This window comes from Orcinus orca, chromosome 9 (genome assembly GCF_937001465.1).
Source record: "Orcinus orca chromosome 9, mOrcOrc1.1, whole genome shotgun sequence".
In the NCBI taxonomy this organism is placed as follows: Eukaryota; Metazoa; Chordata; class Mammalia; order Artiodactyla; family Delphinidae; genus Orcinus; species Orcinus orca.
This window is the reverse complement of record NC_064567.1, coordinates 72,082,633-72,107,501: the sequence shown is the minus strand read 5'-3', so window position 1 is coordinate 72,107,501 and position 24,869 is coordinate 72,082,633. Positions and strand designations below refer to the sequence as shown.

Sequence of the window (24,869 nt, the reverse complement as noted above, 5' to 3'; positions counted from 1 at the left end):
GAAGCTAATCAAAAAAAAGAAAAAAGCAATAGAAAGGAATAAGTTTAAAAAAAGAAAAATTCCTCTGAGTATTCCACCTTTGATGTTCAGACTTACTCCTTTAACATTGAATTTGCTCCCTTTAAATTTTTACCTTGATTTTACAAAACCTTTACATATATCTGTTTAACATTTTTACAGCTTTTAGTATTCTCAAACACATTAGACAAGGGAATTTATTCACTCTCTTCCTATGCCTATGAAGTAGGCAAATATTCTCCTCTTACTTTCAAAAGGTCTGGAGAGGTCAGACAGCTTCCTTGGAGGAGCTAGCAGAGTCAGGGCTGGGACTTGCCTGTCTTGGTCATCTATTGCTACATGACAGCTAATGCAAAACTTAGCACTTAAAACAGCAGTATTTTTTTTATTTCTCATGATTCTGGGTCAGGAATCAAGCAGGCCACTGCAGGCTTGATAAGTCTTTGCTCCACACAATGTCTACCAGGCCCTAAAAACCCAAAATGGCTTCTTAGCTCACATATCTGGTGCCTCCACTAAGATGGCTCAGGTGCTTTAGGGCTGACTGCAGCATTTCAACTGGGGTCATATATCTAGGGGTCTCAGTTCTTGGTGTCAGCTGAGCTGACTTCTATGCAGACTCATCAGGGTGGGCGGAGTTCTTATGATGGCTTAGTACCCACAAACCACAAAAGCAGAAGCTTCCAGGTCTCTTCAAGGCTTAGGCCTGAAACTGGCAATTATCACTTCTACTATACTCTTTTAGTTTTAGCAAGCCACAGGCCCAGCCCAGATGTAAGGGATGAGGGTTATACAAGTGCAGGGATTTGAGGAGATGCGTTTCGTTAGGGACCACTGTGGGCGTTACCAGGTAAAATACAAGACACTTAGTTAACTTTGGATTTCAGATAAACAACAGAAATTGTTTTAGTATAAGTATGTTCCATGCAATATGTAGAACACCTATTCCGAAACATTATTCCTTGTTAATCTGAAATTAAAATTTAACCACGTACCCTGAATATTTTTTGTCTAAATCTCCAATTTTTATTGGCTAATCCTAGTATCTACCAGTGTAACAGACTATCAATGAATATAGACTGATATCTCCTTAGACCCTCTAGGAGCACATCTGTAATGTGTAGTTTAATGAGACCATTCACCAGCCCTACCTGTATCTCCTAGTTCATTCAGTGTGTATATAGGTACTTAGCTCCATCTCTGAGTTCAGTAAAAGTGATCATGGTAGGCAGATGAATTAATCAATGAAATGGGGTTGAGCTACTGGGAGGAAAGGTGTTGTACTCGTGAAACCATAAAGAAACAAAAAAGATAATTTAATATAGGTTTCATACCTGGAGTCTTCTGAAAAGTTTGCTTATGCCCACTAGTTATTTTTCTGGTAGCTTTTGTATAGGTATTAGGTAGCATTGCAAGAGAATGATATTTTTTATTGTTGCTCTTTCATTTCAAGTGAATGAGATTATTTGAAAGTAGTAACGTCATAACTGCATGAGGCTTGTAGTTCTTATTAAAGAATCTCTTAAAACATTTATATAAATAATTTAATGCCTTTGTTGCTATTACTCAGGAAGAGCTCCTAATCCAAAGGGTTTCTTTTTTTTTTTTTATTATACTTCTAATAAATCCTGAGTTAGAAATGCTGCTTTCAGAGATTTCCAGAAGAGAATAACTAATCTGCCAGGAATGTGATCTAATCAACACTGTTTAAATCACCAGTGGTCATTAGAAATCTTCCCACCTCTGCCTGGAGCCTCTTCTCCATGTGATGTCATAAGGTCAGATGCCTTAACAGTTACGTGGGAGATTGTATATAAATTTCTGGCACTTGTGTTAATTTCACCAGTTATTTGGCATTTTAAAATTTAAAATATAATCGCCACCCATTGGATTAACACTTATTTATCTAATATTTATCAGTTACCCACCACACTTGACTCAGTTTTATAACCGCATTTTCAAAAGACAGGCACAGTATTACATAAAAAGAATAAAGAAGGAGCTTGAGCCAGCCTAAAGTCTTTTCTTAGGCCAAAAATCTTTTTAAAATCTATTCTTCTTTACTACATCTCCTGTCCTTCCTGTTATAAGTTGATACGTCTAGCGAAGCTTGATATTTAAGAATACTTAGGATTGGCTATTGGGCCTATGCATTGTAATGACCCACTATGTGCAGTACAGTCTCCCTAATAAATATGGAACCTCCCCAACACTCAAAGGATTTGGGAGTGAGAACATACTGCTGTATAGTATATGATTCTGAAGGAATTCTTTGTGAATCTTTCTCAGCTTGCTGAAGCCATGATCTCCCAAAGATGTTAATGAGAACAATTTAAGTGCAATGATACGAGAAGTTATACAATTTTTGATTATCTGACCTAGCTGCATGATTTTTCCAATGAGGACCATGTCACTCAAAGAAATTCAGGGACTTGTCCAAAATCATGGCAGCACTGAGACCAGAAGGCAGGGCTTCTTCAAACAAGTGCTCTTCTAATTAAAGCATGTCCCACAATCCCTAAAACAGTACCTACTCACTGAAGTCAATACTTCTAAAAGTTCTTCTGTTTTAATTTCTACGTGTTTTGTGCCGTCATGGAAAATGTCTGAGAAACACTCCTGAAACCCTTGTATTGATAATTTTGTATTCCTTTAAGGTCTTTGGCACAAGGCTGAGGTTTGAAGCTTGTGGCTTCAGTTAAAATTTCTAATCAAGCATGAGCATACAGTGATCTGTTTCCACAATGGGATTCCATTGTAAACATATGCTAATTTTTATTTAAACAAGGTTCTATTGGTGATCATTTAGGTTTTTCCAATCTTTTGCTATTAAGTATATTGTTTAACATATGTGGAAATATATCAACAGATAAATTCCGAGAAAGGGAGCTTACTCTAAATTAATTAATAATTAATTTAACCTGCTGAGCATGATTTTTGGAATACTTAAGCAGTTAATAACTGGAAGTTGTGATGATGATGATTATTAGTTGCCAACTTTTCTACTTGAAAAGTGAAATGATCAATTGTCTTCATTTTTTTTCCCCTGGATAGATGACTAACATGTAAGCACATTTCTCATTTGAATTACCATCTCCATTTGGTCCTAATTATTCAAGCGGTAAACCAGCTTCACATGGAGGTAGAACTGTGAATCTTCATAGCTCATGAAATATGGAAAAGGGGCCACCAGTGACGGTACAAAGACACATTAGTTTCAGAACTGATTTTGGACAGGAACTCATTGAGTTCTCAGCTCAAATTAAGTGACATAGCAGTTAAAATCAATTTAAGAGCTTCCTGGAATACCATTTAGAGCAAGTATGCAGACATCTTCTTATTTAAAACCTGGAACACTGACAAACTCCAGCAGATTGGGTCTCATAGGCATTGAAACTGTGGGAACATGCACAGTAACAGTAAATCTGCTTTTCATTTTCTAGATTCCTAATGATTTAGCCATGAATATAATGCAGCCATATGCTTAGCTGAATCTATTGGTTAAAATAAAGCTTTGGATTAACTGGGGATTTCAGTTAACTGTTCTATCCTTACTTCTTTAATTGAAAATCTAATTTGTCTTGATTATAGCCATATTTGCCAAGTATTTTACAAAATGAGGAATATAATAAGAGGGGACAAGTCAGCATATGTTGGCACATGTTAGAAATTTTAAATTATTTAACCACAAGATAAATTTTTTTGAAAAACTAGATTTCAACATTAGTTACTTCAAAGAATTAATTCATCCATTTAATATAAATGTTTTTATTTATTTTTTAACATCTTTATTGGAGTATAATTGCTTTACAATGTTGTGTTAGTTTCTGATGTATAGCAAAGTGAATCAGCTATACGTATACATATATCCCCATATCTCCTCCCTCTTGTGTCTCCCTCCCACTGTCCCTATCCCAGCCCTCTAGGTGGTCACAAAGCACGGAGCTGATCTCCCTGTGCTATGTGGCTGCTTCCCAATAGCTATCTGTTTTACATGTGGTAGTGTATATATGTCCATGCCACTCTCTCACTTCATCCCATCTTACCCTTGCCCCTCCCCGTGTCCTCAAGTCCATTCTCTACATCTGTGTCTTTATTCCTGTCCTGCCCCTAGGTTCTTCAGAACCATGTTTTGTTTTTTAGATTCCATATATATGTTTTAGCATACAGTATTTGTTTTGCTCTTTCTGACTTACTTCACTCTGTATGACAAACTCTAGGTCCATCCACCTCACTACAAATAACTCAATTTCATTTCTTTATATGGCTGAGTAATATTCCATTGTATATATGTGCCACATTGTCTTTATCCATTCATCTGTCGATGGACACTTAGGTTGCTTCCATGTGCTGGCTATTGTAAATAGAGCTGCAATGAACATTGAATGTATTTATTTTTAAAAGTAATGGCCTTATTTCTTCATGTGCTTTTCAATTGTACGCCTTTTTGTTTGGCTAAAGGAAAGGAAATATCATTAGGTATAATTTTGAACTGCATCCCAGTTCAAACAGCATTCTCTAAAGCTCTGTTTTATTGAGAGTATTTCATAGAACATAAGCCTGAAGAGATGCCTGTGTAAAAAAGAAAAGTTTCTGTGGCTAAGTGTGTTTGGGGAACTGCACATAATACTAAAATCAAGGAAATTCTCAGTATACATTAGATTTGAACTCCTAACAATTTCCCAGGTGATGCTTATGCAGCTGGTACAGGGTCTGTACTTTGAGGACCGTTATCTACAGGCTTCCCTCTCAGAAAGGTACTAGACCCCTAGAAGCTCCATGGAAACAAGTACCAATTAAATAGGTAAGATGAGCAATCCTGGTGAAGTGTGGAAGTGGTGGATCAGAAACAGAGGCTGCTCGTCCCCTGTGCCGTACAGTTGCTATCTATAGAATCAGACCTTATTATTTCTATGATGCTGGAGGAAGGTCTGATCTTCTCCATTCATAAATCCTGAGTGCCAAAATAGGACTGGAAGCAAGATTTCCATTATGTCATGGCCAGAGCTTTAAGGCTTGCATCCCAGTCTCTCATAAACCAGGAGAGGGGTAAGTTGTTTTCCAACAATAAATTCTGAGGCGGAAAACTTGGGTTGGAGGCAAGGTTTTCTTTACTTTGTGCTTTCATCTGTTGGCTGCCAGCTCCTGACCATGTCTCATAGCCATAGGCTGAAGTCTCTTGCTTAGTCTAATATCGAGTTCTACTAAATGATGTATCTCATAGTAGCTCAATCCTATTTTATAAAAAATACTTGGACATGGGAATGGGCACCCCACAAACATCAAAGGGATGAATGTAATCCAACTGTACATAAAACAAGAAGAATATTAAGGGGCATATCATCAAAAGCTGAAGGCAATTTCAAACCCACAATTTTATTCCTTCACTATGAAATGAGAATAGCAAAGAAGTTAATTAGATGGAGTTGCTCCCAGGGCAACCAGCAACCAACTGACCCTGTAATCTGAGAACTGTTTGATAATTCAGCTCATAAGTAAAAGATATTGTTTTTTTCAAAGGCAGGTGTCTCCTACATAGATTAATCAGTAAATGCATTTCACTTACTATTGGCATTTAAGGTATTACCTAAATAGAATATGAAATTTTCTATGCAATTGTGTTGATCATTCAAGCAGATGTGTTTCACATAACCAATATATCCTATAGGATATGAATTAACCAAAAAGTAGAACAATTGTCTCCTGCATGCAGGATATGTAATATAATTTTCTGAGGCTTTCAGTGTCATTCTTGCCCTCCCTTGCCCATTTTTTATACTAATCATTCTTCAGCATTGTTGACAGTGATATTAGCAGCTATAATCTCAGATGTTAAGTATTGAAATGATATAAGTTGATCAAAGAGTAGAGCATAGTGTCCAACCCTTGGGTCAGGAGAGTGGTATGAGAGGTAAGGGTTGACTTGATTGATTCATTGCAAGTAGGACTCAAAGTTGACTTTTGTGTTAATATTTATAGAACTATACACAAATGTGTCTATTTTACTGTATAATAATTTAATAAGTTTGTTGAGCTTTAGTTTTTTTCTTCCTGATTTTTATGTGCTTTATTTGTTTTTCTTGACTTACTAACAATGGCTAAAACCTCCAATACAATATTGACTAGAAGTTGTAGAAGTAGGAATTATTGTCTTTTTCTTGATCCTAGTGTGGGGAGGTGAATAATTCAGTCTTTCATGAGTAAGTTTAATATTAGCTTTAGGTTTTTTGTTAGAGGCAATTTATCAGATTGAGAATACTCTCTACTATTCTTTATCATGTATTGCTAAACATTTTTATGCATCCATTAAAATTATCATATGAGATTTATCCTTTTCCTATTAATTTTGTGAATTAAATTTTTGATTTTCAAAGGGTAAGTCAACCTTGCATTCCTGGAATAAACACAATTTGGGTTTATAATCCCTTTCATGTATTGTTGAATTTGATATGGTAATATTTTGTCAAGTATATATTTAAGTAAATATTGTATTTGTTTATATTAAGGAGGGATATCTGTTCATATTTTTAAATGCCTTTTTGTGGTTTTATTGAAGTAAACTTTACATATGGTGAAGTGCACAGATTTAGACAACAATTAAATGTTTTGATATATGATTATACCCATGTAGCCTACACTCCTGTAAAGACATAGACCATTTCTTTAATTCCATAAAATTTACTCATGCCTCCTATACAACCAGTCCCTACCCCCCATAGATTAGCCTGTCATAATCAATTTCTGTTAAGCTAAATGTGTTTTGCCTTTTCTTGATCTTCATATAGATAATATAGCACTCTTATGTACCTGACTTCTTTTGCCCAACACATGGTTTTTGAGATTCATCTATGTTGTTGCATACATCAGTGGTTCATTCATTTTTATTGCTGAGTAGTATTTTATTGAGTGAATATATTACAATGCTTTTTAAATCTTTTATCCTGATGGACATTTGGCAATACTGGAAATAAAGGTGACAAGCATTTTTGTGTAAGTCTTCTTCCATGGATAAATTGCTTCCTTTTTTGGAGTAAATACCTAGGAGAGAATGACTGAATCATAGAGTAGGTATATGTTTAAATACATAAGGAAATATCAAGTGGAACTAATGGAGATGAAGGTCAAGAAGTTGAAAGATTCTAATGAACGTCACCCCCTCACCTGATAAAGGTGTGCTAAAGAGGAAGGCTGGAAAATATAGCCCATGGACTAAATCTGATATTCTGCCTATTTTTGTATGGCCTGTAAATGAAGAATTTTTTTAACCTATTAAAATGTAAAGTGTAAAAGGACTATTAGCTCTTTGGCAATAACAGTTGCTTAATTTTGCTTCTTGGGCTCCAAAGACATAAATATTTGCCATTTGCTTCTTAGAGAAAAATTTTCTGACCACTGGGCATAACTACAGTAGTAATACAATGACTGTTTTTTAAACATTCTAAGAATGATAATATAGATTGTCTAAAATAAACAATACAGTTTTGAAGCAAAGAAAAAAATGATGTTGGATCAGATATATTGATGCAGAAATAATAAATGACAAAATTGTCTCCAAAGATAAGGTAGATGGTCTGCCATAACCAACAGTACCAGAATTGTGCCATCTTGAAGTTGTGCTATTTGTTATTGTAAAAATAAATTCTTACTTGGGAATCCTTATATAAGATAATAAGAAAATCCCAACATTTTAAATGCATAAAAAGGGATGAAAGAATATTGCAGAGAGTCAAGCATATGTTACAGTTTTTCTATGCCTCTGATCCTTACACCAAAGTATAATGACTTTAAATTAAAGGAAGTAAATAACCTTAATAAAGAATGGATCCTGGTCTTCACAGCTGCAACCATTAGGGTTCAGGCTTGAACTATGTCAACCAATTGGTTTTTTGAAGTAAAAAAAATGATTCACATAATAGCTTGGTACTCTCTGTTAGAAAAATTGGCACCAGTCATTCATAATGCCTAAATAACCGCTGAGTTCTTAACTGGCTCTACCTCTGTTAATTTTAGAACTCAAGTGCCAGTCATACAGTAGGCCAAATAGCAAGAGCACAAAAGAAGTGGCTCAACAGAGTACCCATATTAAAATGCAAAGGGGACATCTTAGGATGAGACAAATCCAACCCTTCAGGTGTCTAAGACTAGCATCATGGGATTGCTCCTGTTGAGATTGCTTTGCTGAATTCGGATTAGATCTGAAGGCTTCACCCTGGTCTGAATTCACAAATGACCAAGACAAAGGATCTAGCTCTTGGATAGAGGAGCTGTGCTTACAGTGGTAGGCACAAAAGGCAAAGCGGATTCCTTCATCAATGGGTAGAAATTCAGACTCAGATGATATATTCTATCTCTTCTCCTGTTGACAGGAGCTAAGATATCTGCTCAGCTTTTTCACATTTCCAGCTGTTGTTTTCCACTAGAATTCTTGGAATCTTCCTTGTGCATTCATTCAAAGATCAACCAAGGATTTGAGGAAAGCGTGTATGCTGAGTTGGTAACTCTTTCCCTCTGGTGCTTTCCTTCTCAGGATTTCCCCCTTCTATTTATAGCTCCTCTGGTAGCCCAAACTCTGTTCTCTGACACCTCAACCTGATAAAACAGCAGATTTCTGCTTGAATTATAGCTCCCCTACGCTATATGAAGTGGGAATTGCCTTTGGGGAAAAGTCAAATAAGTGTGGATCTGACTCAGTGGCCATTTATTCTTTCAAAAGTTGAAATATTCCATGATTGCTGCCTGCCTCTGGACATTCTAAAAGTGCCTTCAACTTGGTTTATAAATTATTTTTTAATAATTATTTGTAGGAGAGTTACTCTTATATATAAGCTACTTATCTTTACCACAGTCTGAACTCATTTTTCTTTCCAAAGGCATCTCTCCATTGCCTTCCAACATTGAAAGTTCCTTTGAATTTGAATCCAGGTTAATTTTATCCCCTTTCGTAGTTAACTTTGTCTTTTTGCCTTGACTTTAAAAGGATTCTCTCTTGATACTCAAGGAGAGTGACTTGGTATCTCTCGCACATACTGCCACATACCAGTTCATTCATTCTGCCGATATTTATCACCTACTATGTGCCAGCTATTAAAAAAATTGTTGGGGATACAGCAGTGAACAAAACAACAAAATTATAATAGGAGACCTGTTTTATAGTGAGAAGAGAGAAAAATAAACAAAGAAGTGTAAATGATCTTAGCAATAATAAAGTATAAGGATATAAATACTATGGAGGAAAACAAAGTAGAGAAGGATATTTTAGAATATGTTTTAATATTTCTTCTACTTTTTTCTTACTCTCACTGTCACTTTATAAATACATCATAACTGATAACAATTCAAAGTAGCATGCCATTTCCTTCTTTATGTTTATCTAAAAGAATCCTAATTTACCAATGACATTAAATATATCATTTGCTTTTGTGGTGTTGGGGTTTTTATAGGTATTTTTTTTTGAGTAATATAATTGCCTTCCACAAAAATTTTTATCCCATGACTTTTAGGGAAGTTGATATTTCATATTTTATATTCTTCAGTCCATGCATGAATATTCATCAGTATTTCTTGAATAAAATTCCCATGCTTGAATCTACATTTTTTACTGAGCTGAAAAAAAGTCTGCCTTTTTAGAAAAACAAATAAGATGATTTTGTTCCGTGCTTACAAAGGAACAAAGTGGAATTTAAAACCAAGTAGAGCCTGTCCTCTATACTCTACTTGGTTTTAAATTCCACTTTGTTCCATTGTAAGCATGGAACAAAATCATCTTATTTGTTTTTCTAAAGAAAAACAGGTAAATAGAAAAATAGACCATGCTCCTAACTAGTAAAACTAAGTAAAATAAAACACTTTCTGATTCAACATATAGGTTTCATATAAAGCCAATTTAAATCTTTATCGGGTAGTCTCAAAGTATCTCCCCCAAGATAGTTATTACTTAACAACAACAACAAAAAAAAAAACTAAGTAGAAACAACTACTTCCAAAGTTACCAGGACTGACTGATGCATGATTATAAATGGTCAGATATCAGTGCTAAAAGAATGCCATACATTCTCCTCATGTGGTCTCGCGGAGTCGGGTCCCCGTCCGGGAGCGGCGCCGTGTGGTGGAGGAAGGTGTCCCGGGACCGTCGGGAGCAGGCTCAGCAGAGGAGGAGTGTCCATAAGGAGAGTTTCACCTTCTTGAAGATTAAAGCCTAGCAGTTCTGAGCTATTCCTAGACCAAATGTCTGCAAAATTGAGAGAGACATCAAAACTCCTTCCACAAACTTCAGGGGACCCTGACTGCATTCTGGTAGTGAAGGTGGAAGAGGGAGGGCAGGCCTCTAATATGGTCTCCAGCCGCCACTGGAGCAGCTACTACAGCTCAGAGACCTACTGCCAGCGGTTCAGGCAGTTTGACTACCAAGAGTCATCTGGGCCCCGGGAGGCTCTGAGCCAGCTCCGCGAGCTGTGCTGTCAGTGGCTGAGGCCAGAGGTGCATAGCAAGGAGCAGATCCTGGAGCTGCTGGTGCTGGAGCAGTTCCTGGCCATGTTGCCTGAGGAGCTGCGGGCCTGGTTTGAAGAGAACCGACCAGAGAGTGGAGAGGAAGCCGTGGTGATGCTGGAGGAGCTGGAGAAAGAGCATGACAGGGCGGCTGAACAGGTCTCTTTTGGACGAAATGAGGACATGCTTGCAAAGAAGCTATCAACTTGTGAAATCACTCAGGAGACACCACGTAGCCAGCTTAAGCCCACAAAAAAGCAACTGCAGTGGGCATCGAAGGAGCATCACACGTTAAGACAAAATGATAGAGACACCGGAACTATAAATGTGAAATGAGCTTCAAGGCGAAAGACTTCTTCAGGCAAAGAACTGCATCACAAAGTTTCTAACACTCTTCAAATGAATGCTTCCCAGAGTTTCACATTTAGAGGAACCTGTGAACAAGATAGAAAGTTTGAAAGAAGACAGGGAAACCGTAATTGAAAAAAACACAAGTGTAATGAATGTGGGAAAGTCTTTACTCAGAGCTCAGCCCTTAATCTACATCAGAGGATCCACAGTGGAGAGAAACCTTATACATGTGACGTGTGTGCAAAGGCTTTCAGCTGAAGTGCAATCCTGATTCAACATCGAAGAACCCACACTGGGGAGAAACCCTTCAAATGTCATGAATGTGGGAAAGCCTTTAGTCAGAGCTCGAATCTTTTCAGACATAGGAAAAAACATACTAGAGAGAAAGTCCCATCAGTGCTGTGAGGGAGTCAAAACATTTACTGAGAACTTTTTCAACAGGGGAGCAGACACAAGGCACCAATACTCCTTTAGTATAAATCGGTAGTTTCAGTGGGCACCAATTTCCTTTCAAAGGTTGTAAAAGCCACAGGAAAGAATGTTGAATATTTTCTGTCAGCATTGTTTGCTTTTCTGTACAGTGTCAGTTCAGATGATTGAGATTCTAAAGCTTAAATCGGATTTCCATCCCTAGTGCAACTCTTGAAAAGATACTCTCAGACATGTTCTACTGTTTCCATTATTAACACAAATAATGAACTAGTATGTTCCTTTTTAGACAAGTACATTTTCCCTGTTGAGAAGGAGTGTGTGAGTTAGTATATAAGTGGGTATTCTCCATTTCATTACTTGCACATTGGAGTTACTAGACCAAAGATTTAATCAGTTTTTTAAAAAAATTTCCTGGAAATTCTCTGGCAGTCCAGTGGTTAGGACTCCACACTTTCACTGCTGCAGGCCTGGATTCAGTCCCTGATCAGGGAACTAATATCCTCCAAGTCACGTGGCATGGCCAAAAATAATAATAATAAAATAAAATAAATTTCCTGTTTCATTTTTCTGTTACCTGATTCAAAATATGAGAATAGGATTGAGGAGACCCAAAAGAATATGTACCTCAAGACCTAAGCTGAAATGTCCAGGGTCATTGTTAGGAAGCAGGTGAGTAAAGGGACTTTACTCGTCTCTCTCTTACAAAAACCTGAGAACCTACATACTGTTTTGTTTCAATTTTTAAAATTGAGGTATAGTTGATGTATAATATCTATACATACTGTTGATGATACTAAGTAATTTCCTGTGTAGGAAAAAAAAATTTATCTCCTTTACAATTTATATTGGAAATATCTCAGTGAAAGCATTAAGATTTGCTCTACGTGCCTTTAGGAAGTGGCCTAAATATGATGAGTGCTCTAATAATGAACAGTTATCTGTCGGTGCTTATATAAAGTTGATGATCACCGTAACATAAAGAAATAAGGAAGATGAAGAAAAGACAGTCCAAACGAGACTGATGTTACCTGGTAAGTGCAGCACATAATGGAGAACTGTACTTACCTGGAAATGGGAACCCTTAACAGCTGGTGACTATCCTTCAGAGTTCTTCATGGCCTCTGTTCTGGCATAAATCAGCTGTGAACATGTTTCAGGCATCCCAGGACAACCTTTTCAGGGTCTTATGCATTCTTACTAAATGAGTTTCTAGACAATTTATCATGATGTTAAGACCTTGGATTTTGATACTCTTGTACAAATGAGAAAATCACTAAAGTTCGATTTAAAGAGTCCACTGAGTTTAACCCACATTTAATTCAATCAGATTCTCTTGTTTAAAAAGTAAATGACTGTTTTTTTTTTAAGTATTCTGACGATATATAACATAACGTCCCCCTTTCCAGGGATTCTTAATAAAACTCTGTATGTATTACAAGAATACATGGATTGTCGTGTCTCCCATGGTGCCACCGTTACCCGATATGGAGGCAACCGTGAGAAATGAAAGTCCTTAGAAGGAGAAGGGAAGATAGGCCTCATGGTGAACTTTGTACCTCATGAAGGGTAAACATTTCATTATCAGAAAATCCAGTCATATCTAGTGCTTGGAGTAACTCCTGAGACAAATGTGGGATTACATGCTCTGCTTAGTTAGAATATTGATAAATATTCGATTAGTAAGGGGAGAGGAGAATACAAATTTTAATTTTAGAATTTTCTGATAGTGATTATACTTTGTAGCTCTAGTAAATATGAATAAGTATTGAGTTTTGTACATTTTCATTTATTAAAAATGTAGGAGTCTTTTCATTTGGGTCTCATTCTTTTTGTAATTAAAGAGAGGAACAAACCATCTATTAAAGCAGCAAATGCCTCAAGATACATGTATTGTGAATTACTGCTTAATCATGGAAAGAGTTTTTTGGGTACTATGTGAATAAAATGACAGAATCTAAATCAAAAAAAAAAAAAAGAATGCCATAAAGAAATTTTCCTTGGCTTTGGAATAGACTGCATATTTACAGGTGTGTGTGTGGGGGGTGTGTGTGTGGATATTAGCACATTTTTCAACAGTTCAGCTTTCTTTCTGCTTTATGTTAAAAGTTAGTACTGATATATACCTGAAACTTCACAGAATCAAAATTAATTTTACATAGTGACAGGTAAGATTATCTTACTGTTAGTGATGAATAATATATTAATTGCTGTAGTTTTCATTTTTTAGTCTTAAATTAACCTCTCCTTCTATCTGCCTCATATCATCTCTGTTCAACATTTCTTCATTTTAAAATAACTTTTAAAATAGAGAGAATTTCCCTTGAAATCAAGTATTATATCTGGGGCTCCTATGTAGGCTACTGATTGCTCTCCTGCTGATTCTTCCTCTACCCATCATTCTCCTGCATTTTCCGTGCCTCCTGCTTCTTTTGCTTTTCCTATCTCTGGACAAGGAAAAGCAAAGTTCTGTCACCTTTCACGAACTCTCAGGCTGTGTCCATGTTATACTAGAAAGAGCTGGTCAATTCAGTCATACCGTAAGTTTAAAAGATGTCTGTTCTAACTCTATTGATTGGTTACTGTAAAAGTGATAACACAGAATAGATATAAACAGTCTGACTCAGTCTGAGCTTGAGCCAGTTAGGAGCACAGACCTGTTAGCCTAGGGCTTCCAGTTTCAGCCTCTTACTCATTGTCCTGTTTCAGTCTTTCCCGGTTTACCTCTACCACAATGCTCTGAAGCTGAGAAGCGACTCTTTAAGCCTATTCTTTTAATTTATTTGTCTCAGCTTTCAAAAAGTGATGGGAGAAGATAGGAATGTAGGGTCTTTTGAATCTCAGAATCACAATATCATAGAATATTAGGCAAGAGTGGAACCTGGTGTTCATCCTATCCATTTCCAAACTGTGGTGAGTGGATTTCTAGCATTCTCTCAGGGTTGTCTCACAGGCTAATAGGTTTGTGTTCATGGTCAAGGTGGGTGGGAGTGTAGGAGGTGGGAGGTGTGGCTCAAAGGGTGCTTGATAGACTGTATTTTCTGCCTCTCTTGGGGGCACAAACGCCCACTCCCATACACACATAGACACGTAGACCCATTTCATGCATCTGTTATGGTTTTATCAGTTTTTTTCTAGTGGAGGTCCATAAGATTATTTTTGAGAATATTTCTTCTAAGAAAATATTTTAGCACCAATGATTTAGTTCAAATCTGTCATTTTACAGACTGAGATACTTCAAATCACAGGGATGTGGCTATCCCAGCGTCATGCTGCTATTTAATATTCATACTGTACCTTCCAACTCTGAAGAAAAGCTTGCTCACTCAGTTACTGAACCGAATCATAAGAATTTTCTGGGGCACAGATCTCTATATAAACAGGAAAACTAAAGAAAAGATGAAGATGTTCATTTAAGTCATGTGCTCACTGGAGTGTCAGAAATTGCTCTTGTTACCTGTTCGACTTCCATCAGATACGCATTTCATTAGGTCTAAATACTCATTCATCCATTCAGAAAGTTTGATCATGTATATACCACACGCCAGATGTTGAGGATATAAATATTAGAGAAAAAATGATATAGTCTCTACCTTTATAGAGACTATGTCATTTTTTTCTGTCATATTTACAGAGACTGTCATACCTTACATTTTACATAAAATTATATGTATATGTACTGTAAGGCATAATTTTTTGTAATTTAAGCAGTAATAAAAATAGCTACTATTTTGAAAGTCCGGCATTATATCCAGCTATTTAAGATATATAAGATATACATATGTTATTATTCTACAAGATAGTTATTATTTCCGTTTTACAGGCACTTAGAGGGTTAAGTAACGTATCCAAGACCATACAATTAATTGAATGCTACATCTAGGAGTGAAATTCAGGTTGGTCCACTTCTAAACTCTCAGCTGGGTGTAAGGGATTTTCTGTCTTTAAGAATCTCTAATAAATATTCTATATAAGGGGAACATTTTAGTCTTTAATTGACACATTGGGGAAGGTAAGGGGAAAGCATAAATGGTTGCAGTGTTATGCCTGGATCTGAACATTTAAAAAAGCAATAGGAATGTTAGAAACATAACATTTTACCTAATTCATGTTTTTAACAGCAAATTATGCCTTAAAAAGCAAAGTTCTGGGCTTCCCTGGTGGCGCAGTGGTTGAGAGTCCACCTGCTGATGCAGGGGACATGGGTTCGTGCCCCGGTCCGGGAAGATCCCACATGCCGCGGAGCGGCTGGGCCCGTGAGCCATGGCAGCTGAGCCTGCGCGTCTGGAGCCTGTGCTCCGCCAACAGGAGAGGCCACAACAGTGAGAGGCCCGGGTACAAAAAAAAAAAAAAAAAAGCAAAGTTCTGATTAATAATTAAATGTCATTCAAACATGCCAAAGTATGTAACATATGTAAATCTGTAATGAACCAAGCCCCTAATTTCAACTTCTGGAAATTAAATATTCATGGAAAAGGTTTGCTCCATAAATGTATTAAATCCTCTGGAGATGCTGCACACATTTCCAAAGCTGTAGTTGAATAATGGCCCTTTGAACACATTAACACTTTTATTTCCCTTTGCTGTCAATTCTTGGTGTTCAGTATTCTCAACAGGAAACAATTATGGATGATTAGTTAAGCCTGTATCCCCAGGCACCTAAAATAACTCCTGTGTCTATAAAGGCAAAGCCTCTAGCAGGCAGCTAGAAAGAAAAAAATATTTTAAGGACTGATGAGAAGATTTTCTAGATTCCTTTTTTTTTTTAACCTTGATCCGAAAACAGCTTACACACGTTAACATTAGGATGACATTAACCTAGCCTCTAAATTTTCTTAATAATTTTGCTTTTGTAAGGATATGAGTCCATCTTCCATACAGCCTTGATATATTTACTATGATAATTGGTACAATTTATATCTTATAATTATACATTTTTGTTCATATGAAATAACATTTTTATTATCAGTGGTATGATATTTAAACAGATCTCAATTATACATTTGGTAATACTCTATTTTATCAAATCTAAGATATTATTGACTGTAGACAAATTATTATTTTATATATTACTAAAAAAGAAAAGCACTGCTGCTTCAACTATAATTCTGTTATCTCTTAGCATTTTATATTATCCTTAAAAAAAACTATTTTGGATGTATTTAGACATGAATTTTTAATCACCTGTCACTCATGAGTATATGAAAAGATAAATATAAGCAAAATAAGTTGTTTATAGTATTTCTAAAATTTTTCTCAGTCAGAAGTATTTGATGCTTCTGAATCACTTTTTAACTCAGAATCATTAACGTCCAGATTTTTCTCTCAATATCATATTCTTGAAATAAAGAGCGATGGTGATGCAGCATCTCTTAAAATAATGGAATTTATTCTAAGCCAAACATCACACATTGTACCAATATTAATGCTAGCGCTTCGTTATCTTGCAAAATGTGTTAACAGATTTTTTTCCAACATGTTGCTGGTATCTTGCTGTATTAGGCCCTACAAAGTACTTCATCTTTGCAAAAAATTATGGAATTTTAATTACTTCTACAGTTCATATCTGCTTCACTGATGCTAGCACCCTGTTGTTCTATTTCTGTAATTGAATGAGTATATAATAACTTTCTGTTTCAGTGACCAAAGATTGTGTATAATCATTTTAATGACTTTTAAGATGTTAATTAAATTCAATATATGTAGTGCTGATGGTGTTAATAATTATTCTAAAATTTCATCAATATGAATGGCTTTGACCACATTCATGTATGTGCAGGCCATGACAGCAATTTTTTAAATTAAAGTATAGTTGATTTATAATATCATGTTAGTTTCTGGTGTAGAGCAGAGTGATTCAGTTATATGTGTATATTTTTTCATATTATTTTCCATTATAGGTTATTACAAGATACTGACTATAGCTCCTTGTGCTATACATTAAATCCCTGTTGCCTATCCATTTTATGTATAGTAGTTTGTATCTGTTAATTCCATATGCCTAATTTATCCCTCCCCCATTCTCTTTCCCCTTTGGTAGCCCTAAGTTTGTTTTCTATGTTTGTGAATCTGTTTCTGTTTGGTATGTAGATTCATTTGTATTATTTTTTAGATTTCTGCATTATAAGTGATGCCATATAATATTTGTCTTTCTCTTACTTCATTTAGTATGACATTCTCTAGGTCCATCCACATTGCTGCAAATGGCAATATTTCATTTTTTTTATGGCTGAGTAATATTCCATTGTATTCAATATATAGATATGCCACATCTTCTTAAGCCAATCTTCTGTTGATGGGCACTTGGGTTGTTTCCAGTCTTGGCTATTGTAAATAGTGTTGCTGTGAACATTGGGGTGCATGTATCTTTTCAAATTAGAGTTTTCATCCCTTCCAGATATACATCCAGGAGTGGGATTGCTGGATCATATGGTACCTCTGTTTTTAGCTTTTTTAAGGAAACTCCATACTGTTCTCCAAAGTGGCTGCACCAGTTTACATTCCCACCAACAGTGTAGGAGGGTTCCCTTTTCTCCACACCGTCTCCAACATTTACTATTTGTAGACTTTTGATGATGGCCATTCTGACCGCTGTGAGGTGATACCTCATTGTACTTTTGATTTGGATTTCTCTCATAATTAGCAATGTTGAGCATCTTTTCATGGGCTGGTTGGCCATCTGTATGTCTTCTTTGGAGAAATGTCTATTAGGTCTTCTGCTCATTTTTTGATTGGGTTTTTTTGTTTTTTTGTTTTGATATTGAGTTGTATGAGCTGTTTGTATATTTTGGATATTAACCCCTTGTTGGTTGCATCACTTGCAAATATTTTCTCCCATTCAGTAGGTTGTCTTTTCGTTTTGTTGATGGTTTTCTTTGTTGTGCAAAAGCCTTTATGTTGGGTTAGGTCCCATTTGTTTATTTTTGCTTTTATTTCTTTTGCCTTGGGAGAGTGATCTAAGAAAATATTCGTGCAATTTATGTCCAGGAATGTTTTGCCTCTTTTTTCTTCTAGGTATTATGTCTTATATTTAGGTCTTTAAACCATTTTGAGTTTATTTTTGTATATGGTATGAGGGAGTGTTCTAATTTCATTGCTTTACATGTAGCTGTCCAGCTTTTCACACCACTTGCTGAAGAGACTGTCTTTTCTCCATTGTATATTCTTGCCTCATTTGTTGTAGATTAATTGGCCATAGATGTGTGGATTTATTTCTGGGCTCTCTACCCTGTTCCATTGATCTATATGTCTGTTTTTTGTGCCTATACCACACTGTTTTGCTGACTATAACTTTGTAGTATTGTAGTATTGTAGTATTTGTAGTATTGTCTGAAGTCTGGAAGGGTTATGCCTCAAGCTTTGTTTTTTTTTTTTATTGCTTTGGCATTTCTGGGTCTTTTGTGGTTCCATACAAATTTTAGGATTATTTGTTCTAGTTCTGTGAAAAATGCATGACAGCAATTTTAAGATGCCGTAAACTGTTTCACAGATAGATTTCAGAGATGCTGAAAAGGAGGGAGGGAGAGTGTATCCTAGAATCAATGAAACAAGATAATGGAACTTTATATTTTCAAGTAGACTATATCTGAATAAAAGATTTATATGTGAAATAGAGTATTTATATAATCTCTGACAATGAGAAATAATTAAGTTTTGATACCCCTAAAATAATTTCCAGAAACAAGTATAAAAATTCTTAGTCATAAACAAAGCACCCATAAAATTTTTTTCTTAGTAATACCAACTATCAAACAGGGTTCTCCTGATATTGCAGGATATCATGAAGCAAAGGTAGTGGAAGGATCACAAACTTTGGGATCACAAATAGCCAGCATAAAATATTGCTCTATGCATGACAAAGAAAATGTTAATTAACCTCTCTGACATTCACCATCTTCATTTTTAAACTAAGTGTGATAACACCTGTTTTTGCGAGTATTAGGGATCATGTGAGACCTCTTGCACTGCTCCTGGTACATGGCAGGCACTTAATATATTTCTAATGCTAATATTAGGAGAAATAGGAATACTTTGCCAGTGAGTAGAAAAAGTTATGCAGGCTGGTTTGATTTTTGAGATTGTAGTAAATTGCAGCTTTACTTTTCTAAGTTTAGCCACTATACTTCCTCAAATTTATTTTAATTCTATTCCAAAAGGAGCACCCTATTCAAAGGAGAGGCGGAGACTTCAACCCTGCTTAGCAGAGTCTAGTTTTGGCTGTTACCTCCAAGCACACAAAGCTGTGTGGAAGCCTGAGTGCAGTGCCTTTGGATCATGCCCATAGCATCCAAAGGGAAGCACATAGGATAAAACAGGCCTGTGGCATAAGTATCACAGTTTACAATGAAGAGATTCAGAAAAGCTTTTTTCCTAACTTCCCAAACAGGTACAGCTGGCCCTTCATATTCACAGGTTATGCATCCATGGATTCAACCAACCATGGAACGAAAATAATAAAAAAAAAAAATTCCAGAAAGTTCCAAAAAGCAAAATTTGAATTTGCTGTGTGCTGGCAACTATTTACATAGCATTTTCATTGCATTATGTTTTGTAAGTAATCTAGAGATGATTTAAAATATACAGGAAGATATATGTAGATTATATACAAATACTATCCATTTTATATAAGGGACTTGAGTACTCTCAGATTTCAGTGTCTGAGGGGGGTCCTGGAACCAATCCCTCACAGATACCAAAGGATACTATATTTTGACATTCTTGTTTGGTCAAATTTTTCATGCATTTTATAAATTATTTTTTTCAACACCTTAAACTTATACAGTGCTGTATATCAATTATATCTCAATAAAACTGGAAGAAAAAATGTATAAAAAGTCAGGCTTTGGCAATTAATTTTCATCTCTTTAATTCCCTCCTTTTACTTATTTCTCACAACATTACCCTGTCGTAGTTTGGAGTCTGTCGTAGTTTGGAGTCTGTCGTAGATTGGATTAAAAGATAGCCATGCAATTTCTTACAACTCCATTAGAGAATGAACAATTACAAATTAATGGTGAAGACTTTGTGGCACAGGATCTCACAAATTGGTGCCTGAGATAATCTGTTACCTCATACATAAATGCCTGAGGTAGAGTTGGTTTGTTGGACAACAAACCTATTTTCTCTTCTTCCTAAGCACACAGCTAGGTAATGTCTTCTTATCCTGCTCCCAGGAAGACAGGGCCATAAGTCAGAATTGTAATCAGTCGAATGCGAATTGAGGTGATGGGTGCCTCTCTAAGCCATAAAATCTCCCTCACAGTTACCCTTGCTCTTCCCCTGTCCACTGGCTCACAGAAGATGATCAGGTTGAATGTGGAAACCACATGATGAAGATGGTAGAGCCCAAGATGGAAGGATCCTGGATCTCTAAATTATCACTTAGAGGAAAGTTGCTCTGAGATCAGGAATATCTCAGAACTTGTGTGAGTGAGCTGTAAACTTCTATTTTGAGACACTATACATTTTTTTGTATGTTTGTGCAGGGTTAAAAGTGGTGTTTGTTGTGTCATTTTGGTAAATTGTCTACCTATAATTAAATATTTTACCTACTTGAACACACTGGTAAGAGACATTATTTTACTTCAAGTGTCATTTTGCAGCTAAAAGATAGATGAAAAATCATAAACGGTGTGCTAGAGGCATTGTTTAATACTGCTATGTATGTAATAAAGTTCTAGGTTATGGGACTTAGAGCATGCATCTCAAACCAAATCTGTGCATTTGAATAAATGAAGGATTTTGTTAAAATCACATTCTGATTTGGTAGGTCTGGGATAAGGCCTGAGATTCTGCATTTCTAACAAGTTCCCAGGTGTCCCCCATGCTGCTGGTCTGCAAACCACACTCTATATAAGGAACAAGGCTGTAACTAGAGCATTCTCTTTCCCTCACTGGATATGAAACCTCTAGTCTTCTCTACATGTTTAACTCTCCTGGTCAAGTCTTTTGTTATGGATTGAATTGTGTCGCTCCCCCCGCCCCCGCTCCCCCCCACCAAAGAGTTGTTGCTGACCTAACTACCGGTACCTGTGAGTGCGACCGTATAACCGTATATGGAAATAGGGTCTTTGCAGATGTAATCAAGTTACGATGAGGTTATTAGAGTGCACCGTAATCCACACGACTGGTGCCTTAATAAGAAGAGGGAAATTTGGACACAAAATCTTGCAGTGACTGATGGGGAGATTGGAGTAATGCATCTACAAACCAGAGAATGCCAAGGATTTCTGGTTGTCCCCAGAAGCTGAGAGGCATGGGAAAAATTCTCAGAGTTCTCAGATGGAACCAACACTGCTGACACCTTGGTTTTGGACTTCTGGCTTTCAGAACTGTGTGACAAATTTCTGTAGTTTTAAGCCATTTAATTCTGAAATACTTTGTTACAAAAGACCTAGGAAACTAATACACTTTTGTATGCTGTAATGTCAAATTGCTGTGATATTTAGCATAATACTTATCAATGAGAGGATGAAAGGAGATGGATGAGTATCTTTTTTTCCTTATCTTTATAAATACTAAAGGAATTTAAAATGATTCATATCTTCTCATTACCCACACCAAGTTTTTTGGTTTCTTTTGTCAGTGAATCACTGATTACCCAGGATGTCAGGAATGTTTAACTGCTTCGTGAAAGTTAAGCATGAGAAGTCTTTGTGGGTTGTTTTTTTTTCTTCCTGACATACAGTTTACTTAGTGCATTTTCTACCGGATTACCTCCTCTGCATGGAAAATAACAAAATGACCTAAAACTGCCCTGGGGGCTACAGAACTGTTATGCTTCTGAGAAACTGAGCCCTCAAACTAATTTTTCTCAGATTCCCAAGTGATAAAAATGTTAAGTATATTTTCCCCTTTTTTGGTAATGAGTCAAATGGATGTCAGTTCATTAACGCTCTTTATTCCTCTTGTCTTCCTGTCTTTCCTGGAGCTCTTCACACAGATATAGCTAGGCAAAGAAGGATGGGGTAGGTTTTCCTCTGTCAGCTGTATGAAGGAAAGTTACTGTCTACTTCTCTATAGAAAGGGGGACATTTGGTGGAATTAAATAAGGAATCCAAGGTAATATAGCATTAAGAATATTTTCCCTTTATTACCCAAATAACCATCCTGAAGGAAAGATGATAACACATTTTCATAATTTAAATACAGGTGAGTAATTGCAACAGTGAAAGTGATATTTGTTGTTCTTATTGTTTTGGGAAAGTGCCTATCATTAAATACTTTATCTAATTATACATATAAGCACTGGTAAGAGACATCATTTTATTTCAAGTGGCACTTTTGCAGCTTGAAAAATAAAAGAGAAAAAAATAATTAACACTGTGCCTGTGGGGATAGATTATGCCAAGGCAAAACAAGAAGCTACGTTAAACTTAATCTGTGGATGCTGGGTTCTGTTGCTCTTTGGTGAATGTATTTAACTCAAAGTGTGTTCCCCTGGATTTTCTGATAATGAAGAATAATGGCATAAAGCATGGCCAGTGTTCTGCTCCTGAATTGACTTAGTTTGTGTGTGGATGCTGTGCCGCACCCTTTCAGGATGGAGGCACTCATTCCCTCAGGTGCTGGAAATTTGTGTCACTCAGGGCCATCAAGGCCCAAGATTCCTTTCTCAAGGTGAGACAACTCTGGAGGACCTCCACAGCTCCCTGTGGGATTGTCCAAGACCTTGGCTGTAATTGTATCACAGTTCAACATGTATCCTATGATCTTCACTCACTGACTGGTGTTGATCCTAGGAATGCTTCCAGCAAAATCTCAGAATCTCAGTCTGTTTTTCAGGTAACCAAGTTTCAACAGCTTATAAATTAGAGCAACGTGAGATAAATAGTCAAGAATACTGAATGGTGATAGTGAATACTGGTACTGGTAGTGATATTGAATATTGATAGTGAAGGACTCTGATACTTGATCTAGTAGATATGTTAGATAAAATAATGACCTCCCAAAAGATATCCATGTTCTAATCCCTGGAAACTGTAAATATGTTACCTTACATGTCAAAAGGGACTTTGGAGATGTGATTATCATTAGGATCTCCAGATGGGTAAATTCTACTGGATTATCCAGATGGGCCCAGTGTAATCTCAAGGGGCTTTAAAAGTGGAGAAAGGAGGCAGAAGAAATCAGAGAAAGATATGTGACAATAGAAACAAGGTCAGAATGCTAAATATGAGAAGGTCTCAAACCACTGCTGCTGGCCTTTAAGATGGAGAAAGGGGGTCACAAGCCAAGGAATGCAGGGCAGCCTCTAGAAGCTGGAGAGTCAAAGCCTACAGCCTCCACAAAGAAATGGAGCTGACACTTTGATTTTAGGACTTCTAACCCAAAGAACTGTAAGGTAATAAATTTGTGTTGTTTTAAGCCACCAAGTTTGTGGTCTTTTGTTAGAGCAGCAATAGAAAAGTGATTCAGTATATTTCTTATGCATGTTCAATTATGTAAACTGTAAAATCAGTGTCATCATTTCATGATCACTAACATTGGATAAAATGGCCTGCCTGGGGTACTGAACTTGCTCTGAGTCCATTCTTCACTGCCTGCCCCATTTTGGTGATCACATTTTATTCTCAACCCTATAAGCTTACAGTGAGATTTACAGCCAGCTGGACCATACCTGGCTGTGTCTTGACAGAACACCACAGGTTTAAAAATGGTGTTCGGATGACAGTGTCATAGGACAGTCTTTGTAGTTCTTCGGACCTAGGTCCAAATCCCAGCACCATAATTTACTAGCTGTGTGGCCATAGTCAATTGCCCAACTTCTCTGAGCCACCTTTCCTCATTTACCAAATTGGGGTAATATATAACTTACAGAGTTGTTATGAGTATTAAACTACAGCATGTTCTTACACATTGTCTGGCATAGAACAGGCACTTAATAAACATTAGTTATTTATGTTATTACATCATGGTTCAGTGATTCAATCAATTCAAGAAATATTGTGTGAGCCCTTACTGTGTGCTAAGAATTGTTTTCCCAATTTGCTTAATGACCACGTAGAGATAGAACTGAAATTGGTCTTCAGGATTTGAGAATTGTAGGTCACAGGTACAATACCCATTACTGTATCCACAATTAACTGATTTAATTAATTAATTAATTAACAAATGGCTTTGATCATTTTTATTCAGTGTGGACAGACTTCATGTTATCCAGTGGAGGCCGTATGAAAATACCTCGCATCAGCCCAAAACACATAAACCACACACAGAGTATCTAAAGAAAACAGCATTTTCCCTACAGTTCTTGAAAAAATGTGATTGTAGTAGACTTCATTGAAAATGGAGGAGAAAACTTCAGAGCATTTGAGGTTATGACATTGAAAATGGAGGAGAAAACTTCAGAGCGTTTGAGGTTATGACCAAATACCTATTTTTATCCTTAGGTTATTTGACTAGAACAGCATATACGGGTTCAGTATTTCATTAAAAAGCACATTCCTGCTCAGAGACATAACAGATATACTTGCAGTGAAAGAATTTTATTTTCCTATTACAAACTCGGCCAGAACCACATGGAAAAAGACCAAAGGATGTATTACCTTTAAAATCCATTCATTTGGTTTTGAAAGGCTTTCTCT

At 36.4% G+C, this 24,869-nt stretch overlaps 1 long non-coding RNA gene and 1 pseudogene across 1 annotated transcript in view; one reads left to right on the top strand and one right to left on the bottom strand.

Annotated features, from left to right (window-relative positions):
• The window catches only part of LOC125965339 (uncharacterized), a 702,471-nt gene that overhangs the window by 483,171 nt on the left and 194,431 nt on the right, over positions 1-24,869 (bottom strand). The window lies entirely within an intron of this gene.
• On the top strand, positions 10,016-11,932 carry LOC101280447 (zinc finger protein 396-like; annotated as a pseudogene).